The following is a 7,726-nucleotide window of genomic DNA, read 5'->3' on the forward strand; positions in this document are numbered from 1 at the left end:
AAAACGTTGCTTTACAGATGAAAGCAAAACAAAAGAAATATTTTTATATATAAAATCAGTATCATCTGTGCGATGTTAGTATGTGTAAGTTTGTCCTTTTAGAGGTGTGATTATTATAATAAAATACAAGATAGGATAAAACCCATTAGATGAAAACATTGTGATTTCATTTTATTTTTATATTTATGATTTTTATTTAATTGTCTATAGTAATCATACACACACTACCAATATAGTAAAAACACACATCGTCCACTCTATTAGGAAGCCATGCAGTTGCTCATTAAGCCAGTTATGTGGCAGTAAAGCATGAAAACATGCAGATACAAGCATGTTCCTAATTTACATTATATGTGTACATCAAATATCACAATAGGGAAAATTTGATCCCAGCGACCTTTCATCTTCAACTGTATAGTTAAAGTGAATCGGATCAATGTTCTTGAGTGAAACTTGATGTGGTTTTCTGCAGTTATTGCCCATTTCTTTAGCTATGAAAATAAATTTAAAACTTCTTGGTCATTGAACCTGATCTTCCTAATAGTATAAACATGACCTAACTACATTAGCTGCTTGAGTCTGGCACCAGGATCAATGTATTAAATGATCGTAATATTTAATGGTGCACAATAGATTACTGCTGCTGTCTGTGCTGTATGTCACCCTTCTACTGTACTGTCCTTCGAGCCAGTTAGCAAAAAGGAAGTGTGTAATTGGTTCGTGGCCTCACATTCATGCACATTCTGTAGTGTCGTTCTAGCAGATATGTCTTTATGTTTTGTATCCTTTCACAGAGTGGCATTAAGATGGATTATTAGTAAATATCAAGAGATTGCAGAAAATGACAAATCGTGAGAAGGCAGTGAGGATTTTTATGTCTACGTCTCAGACAGATTTTACTTCCTTATGTCTCATTATGTTTTGTTATGTATGGTACCCTGTTATATATTCTTACTGTTACATACCTCACTCAGACAAGCCAATACAGCGTTATTCCTACTTAATTAAAACCATTCCTTACACTCATTTGGAATTCTTAAAATGATTATCCTATTTGACATGAATTGTATGGGTTTTATCTAGTACTCAATAACTCAAAAGAAATCTGCCCTATAAATACAACACGCCTTCTTGAATGTAATGAACAGTTCAATTATAATGTGATTTGTCAGAAGGAATAAGAAGCTCTATGGCTCCAATAAATAGGAAGAATAATAAATGTAACATTTAACCAGTTGGAAACTGATCATAAAATAAATCTCTACTGAGAGGGTAAGTGGAATTATTCTGACCGTGACTGGCTGCACCAAGTATGATTCCATGACTTATAATACATATTCCCAGTATTTTACATTTCTTTTGCATCTTATTGTGCATGAAATAGTCTTTCATGTTATGATGGAGAGTTCTTCACTTTGCCCATGACAATAGTCAAATCTGGCCATTTTTTTCTGGGCCATCAGATACAGTATACTGTGATATACTGCAAATTACTGAAAGAGACTTCCATTTTCATAATGGCAACATATAGAACTAGCTACAATTGCATTCCACTTGGTAGAAGGAGACCTTGGCCTTGGAGACAAACATTATTCTCTAACCAGACCAGCTGTTCTTTGCTGAAGTTTCAGCAGATTCTTCACTTGATCACATACACATCTTTTTATGAAGATTTATGTTTGGGTAAAAAGCTTTTTGTACTCCATACTTTCTTAAATTAATATCTTGCAGCATATGGCACCAGTTACAGATTGCTACATTCATACCGATGCTTGATTCATCAGTCTACCTGTATATGATTTCTTTTGGATGCAGATCACTGGCCTGCTATACAGTATATATTTTGAAGGAAGGGTCTCCACTTATGGGACATTATCTTTCTATAAAAAACAACACACAATAATACAAAATGGCAGAGACTAAGAAAACACTAGATGATATGTCAATGTTTATTAGGCTTTATCTTTAAAATTTCTTTCTTAGGCAAAATCTTCATCTTGGTGACATCAATTGTTCAGTAATCCCAAGTTTGGTGTTTTTATTTGTATCATTTGACTGTATTCATTATTTATTGTTAACCTGATTCATTGACTTAAAAGCAATAATAGTAACAAAACTGACAATACAACTTTCAGCATAAATATTAAGTTTGTTGGATGTTATAAGCAAGAGTGAAGGACCAAACACAAAAAAAAAATCTAGATTCACAATCTAGAAAAAAGTCACACAGTATCACAAAATAACATGGAAACTGTGCCTCAGCACCATCTTGTGAGTCATGTATTGCAATGCCATGTCAAAAATCTCTCTCATATTCCATACAGATCCTTACACAGTCTCCATCTATAACAAGCCATGACTCGATTAAATGACCTCTCTGCGCATCTCAAAGTCTCTCTCTCTCTCTCTCTCTCTCTCTCTCTCTCTCTCTCTCTCTCTCTCTCTCTCTCTCTCTCTCTCTCTCTCTCTCTCTCTCTCTCTCTCTCACTGTTGTTCTGTTCTCTTGCTACAGTTCCATTTCCACCCTACAGCAACAGTTCCCATAACAGAGAAAATTAATCAGTCTTGAAAGCTGGATTGTTCCGAGTGGAAATAATTAAATGGGTGCAGTAAGGACAAGCATGCACAAGAGAGTCCAAACTGGACAGATGCCAGAGGTATTTCTCATCCTTCCATTATCTGACATTTTATAGTTCAAGATGTTTGATTTCATTCTCAAACCAGAGTCCTTTTAATCAATTTAAGACAAATGCCTGCATCTGACCCTACTGCCAGGGTAACAGTTTGCCATTTTGTCCAGCGTCATGATAAATATGTCAGCTCAAACCTATACAGAGTCTGGTTAGAGGTTGTTAGGAAAGGTTATTCAGAATTGAATAATAATATCAAAAGAACATATTTAATGTTTTTGTTCTACACACATATTATTGAAGGCAGGGTATGATTTTATCTGAGTGTGGTCAGCTGCCCTGAGATGTAGCATGAGATACTGTACGTAGAAAAGTGGAAGTATGCAGGATTAAATAAATTCCCAAATTTGGAATGGTGATTGAAAATGGTGGTTTAAAAATTTTAGTTTTAGAAGGCAGGATAAAACTGCAGAAGCCAATGTATAACATAAACAATAGAATGTATTGCTTTCAATTTGACTTTTGAAACTTTGCTGCAGTCTGTATTTTAGGGTTTCTTTTAAACACACACACACGCACACGCACACACGCACACACGCACACGCACACACACACACACACACACACACACACACACACACACACATGCTTTGATATCTCAGAGTAATTGCTAGATATGTGAGTCTAATCCTGTACAAAGGCATTAAGATGAAGATAAAAGAGTAATTATTTTATTGACTATGCATGATATTTACAATTAGCCTCTATTGTTTATAATGCAGAAAAAATATAATTTTCATATATAATGTAGTTTAATACTAGTGTGTTAGAACTCTAAAGCATGTACAGTAATCACAATCTGCCCTGTACTTATGTGTAAGTGAGAAACAGGCAGCCACGGTGTAGTGTGCTACACACTGACTGTAGTTCATATCCATTCTATACAGTACTGTACCATGATGAGCTATATTAAGTGCATTAATGAATTCAGCTTGTCTTTGAGAGAAATATGGCTCTACCATTACTGTGAGCTGTCTCTCTTAATCACATGAGGACAGTGCAACAGAATGAGAGTGAGATAATGGGACCGATGGATGTCTTTTAGCTTTTTGTACCGTGTAAATAGGTTGTTGTGTAAGACACTGGTGTTAACATCATTCTACCATAATTCCGGTGTTAACAAAAGACCTTAAGATTTAAGAATGTGAGAATAAATATTACTGTGCCATATTTTTCAGAGGGAACATGAGACATAGCTTACACTTATAGCTAAATATACAGGCATGCATGTCTGCTAAAGGGCTTATCCGGGACATGTCTTCTCAGCAGGCTTCCATCCTGACCTGTGTGAAGTTTCACACCATTTACACAACAATTATTCTGGGATACACGTTGTATTATATGTTTATTGTACATACTGTAAATCACATTATTCTAACAATAGGCAGTTAGAAGGTCAACATATACTTTTCCACATTCATTATGCCTTAATTTACTATTAATTTAGTGATTGCTACATTAGTGTTTAGTAGAAAGAGGAAGGATTAATTTAATCGGACCCCTTTTTTGTATTGTATTTATCAGTACAGAGGCCGCCTGGGATTTTATGTGCAGAGAATAAATAGGAAGTTCTCGAAAAAACTAAAAGAATCTACCAATCAAATTCTTCTTAGCACAAAAACAAAAGCAAAAATTATGATTTTACTTTCTTTATTTCTTTATTGTTTTCTAATTATTACATTGCATATTATTATTATTATTATTATTATTATTATTATTATTATTATTATTATTATTATTATTATGCTACTTTAAATTCCCTTATTTCTTAAGGCATTTTTTGTTTAGTTTGTTTTATTTAGAGAATTCTTTACATGTTGATTGATTTATTGTTTATTTGTTTTACACAGTAATGTAATGAGATACAAGACAACTGTAGTTCATTCATTTACTGTCTTTGTGTAATATTATGCTATGCAGCTTTTGCATTTTGAGGATGTGTACTCATAGTTTCTGAGAACAGCCCTTTTACATAATGTCACAAATTATTATTGGTAATGTTATTAAAACATTATCTCTTGAAGTGTAAACAGCATCATATTTAGTGTTTAGATGGATTTGTTGTATTTGTACAGTGATTTGGTCAATTTTTTTAGACCATTCCATAACAACCCACATTGTGAATAACCAGACAACACAATAGCAGTAAATCATTTTGATGACATTGAAATGATTCCTTCTTAGCGCCAGACGACTGCAGATAGTGACACTGACGTCAAAATTTCAAGAGTTAGCAGCTCATTTATTCTCTATCTGGCACCATCTGCCATTTTGATTACATGTTCAGACACATAATTTCATGACTTGATTGTCCAAAAGCAGTTTCTAATGGCAAGCTCTTATTTTTTAGGACCGGAAATGAACGTGACATATTTATAAAATGAATGAGCGCGATCTTAGGTTATCATGTATTGCATGATACGAGTTAACATGTACAGCAATCAGAGGGGTATTAACGTGAATCCCTGGAACGACAGGATATTCCTCATTTGAGGGATGCTAATCCCATCACCCTAATTATACCCAGTCTGCCACTGTTTGTTTACAGATTTACAACTGATTGATATGTCTGTGCTGTTCCTAGGATAAGTGGTGATAAGCAACAAAATGACAACATATTTTACTTAATAAACATATGTGGAAATATGTTCATTGTCTTTGGTTAGGAGTTGAGATTAGTGGTCTTATAGAATGCATAAAGTAATATCTTCACCAGTAGCTGATTTAAGAAGAAGCCTTTATTTTATCTCATATTCATCATAGTAAAGTAAAATTCTTTCTTCGCATATTTCAGCTTTGGAGGTTGTGGTTAGTGTGCAGGGTCAGCCATGATGGAGCACCCAAGGAGCAAAGGGGATTGGGGCCTTACTCAGGGGCCCAGCAAGGGCAATACTGTGTTTGAACCCTGCCATTCTGAACAACAACTCTGAGCGTTAAACAGTTGAGTTAACATTAATCCCAATAACAGTTTACAGCACCAGGTATTCCCAGTTGGTCTCTCATACAAGTTCATTCCAGGCCCACCTCTGGTTAGCTTCTAATATGAGACGATATCGGGCGTTCTTAGAGTAGTAAGAAACATTAAGTGCTCTTGCAACCAAAACAGCTGACGATTGACTTCATTCTGCCATTACCAGAAATGGTTTAATTAAAAGTTCAAAGTGCTGTTAAAACAAGATGGCATGGGATTACACTAAACTCAACTATAATTGCAGTGTCAATGGCAAAATATATTAGAACCATTCTTATGGACATGAAAATATCCTTATGGCCTCAAGGTTGTTTTTAATAATGTTTCTGTTTATGCAGCCCCATTTTCTGCACATGCTCAGGTCAGAATAATTGATTGTTTAAACAGAACATAATCATTTTAGTAGCTGAATATTAGTAGCTGACTCTCGCTCAGACTTCTTGCAGTGTAGCAAGCAGTTGGCACTAATTCATCCTTGTCAGTGTTGAACACTGGTGGGAGAAAGTGTTCTGTTCAGAATAGTGAGTCAGTGTGGCTGAGTCCACTGTGCATTTTCCAAATGCAATACTTTAGGTTTTCTTTTTTTCTGTGTATCACGCACTACATTACTTAAAGTATGGAAAACCATGGAAAACATGAGAAACAAAAAAGGGACAAATAAAATACAGGTCTTCTTTGCATTAAGGAGAGCATGTTCTCCTATGCTTCTGGGGCTTCTTCTGGGTATTCTGGTTTCCTCTCTCAGTACAAATATATGCATTGTAGTCTGACTGGCATCTTTTGTGCATTAGGATGTGTTGGCATCCGCCTTGGTCCCAGGTCACATGGGATAGGTTCCAGGTTTCCCGAAACCCTGTGTAGGATCCGCAGTATGGAAAATGAATGAATGACTGAACATCAGTTGCCTTTTGTAGATTGTTTAAGCAGAAATGGTCTGCAATGTTCTTTTTTCCGCTTTTTTTTAAGAACTGAGACTATTTTCTCCTCCTGTTATAGAGAGGCTTAAAATGTACACGTCTTGTTCAAGTGAATCTATTTCACTATGTTTAGCAATTTTGTTTGTGATAATAAGTATTTGTTTCTCTATACATTACCCTAGTGTAAAGAAGGACATGTTTGTGTCATTTTATCCATTAGTTAAGCTGCAAATAGTGTGTGTGTGTGTGTGTGTGTGTGTGTGTGTGTGTGTGTGTGTGTGTGTGTGTGTGTGTGTGTGTGTGTGTTGCATGTTATCAACTGATGTGTTTAACCTGACCTCCCATGGCTAATTCCACAATAACACATGCTCTTATCTTTCCTACCAGTCTTTCATCCTTCTGTCCTACCGTTACCTTTATTTTTCCCTTGATACTTCCTCACTCACATTCTGTCTCCCTGGATGTGGCAGTCATGACCTAGTTGCTATAGCAACAATACAAGCAACCTATAGGTCGCATCCTCCTTCCTCTTAATTGTCAGAGAGACAAAGACACGCACACAGACAAATACACAGTAGAGAGAGAGAGAGAGAGAGAGAGAGAGAGAGAGAGAGAGAGAGAGAGAGAGAGAGAGAGAGAATTCTGTAGTTTGTTTTCTAAACCTACACTATATACTCCAACCCTACACTTTGCACTGACTACAAATGGTGCTAGAGGATTCCAAAGCACTTCTGCTTCCAGGCAAGTCATCAAAAAAAACAAAAAAACAAAGCAGCTTGAATAAGATGAATCACAAGTGATCCTCAAATGGGCCATTAGGTGTGATACGGGTTTGGGTTTGTTTTCCTCTCTGTGCCAATAACAAGTGGTGTGTGTGTGTGCGTGTGTGTGTGTGTGTGTGTGTGTGTGTGTGTGTGTGTGTGTGTGTGTGTGTGTGTGTGTGTGTGTGTGTGTGTGTGTGTGTGTCTGTTTTCAAGAAGGAACCAGCTGTCTCAGGGCAAGCCTCACACAAATTTGGCTTGTGTGTATGTGTGTCATGACGAAGAAGAATGAGTGCCTCAGATTAACACTTCAAAGGCACAGGAGCCCAGTGTGGAGATTAAAGCTCAGCATTCAAAGCCCCTCAGGTGGTCAACAACACAGGAACC

The sequence above is a fragment of the Tachysurus fulvidraco genome, chromosome 24 (genome assembly GCF_022655615.1).
Source record: "Tachysurus fulvidraco isolate hzauxx_2018 chromosome 24, HZAU_PFXX_2.0, whole genome shotgun sequence".
Classification (NCBI taxonomy): Eukaryota; Metazoa; Chordata; class Actinopteri; order Siluriformes; family Bagridae; genus Tachysurus; species Tachysurus fulvidraco.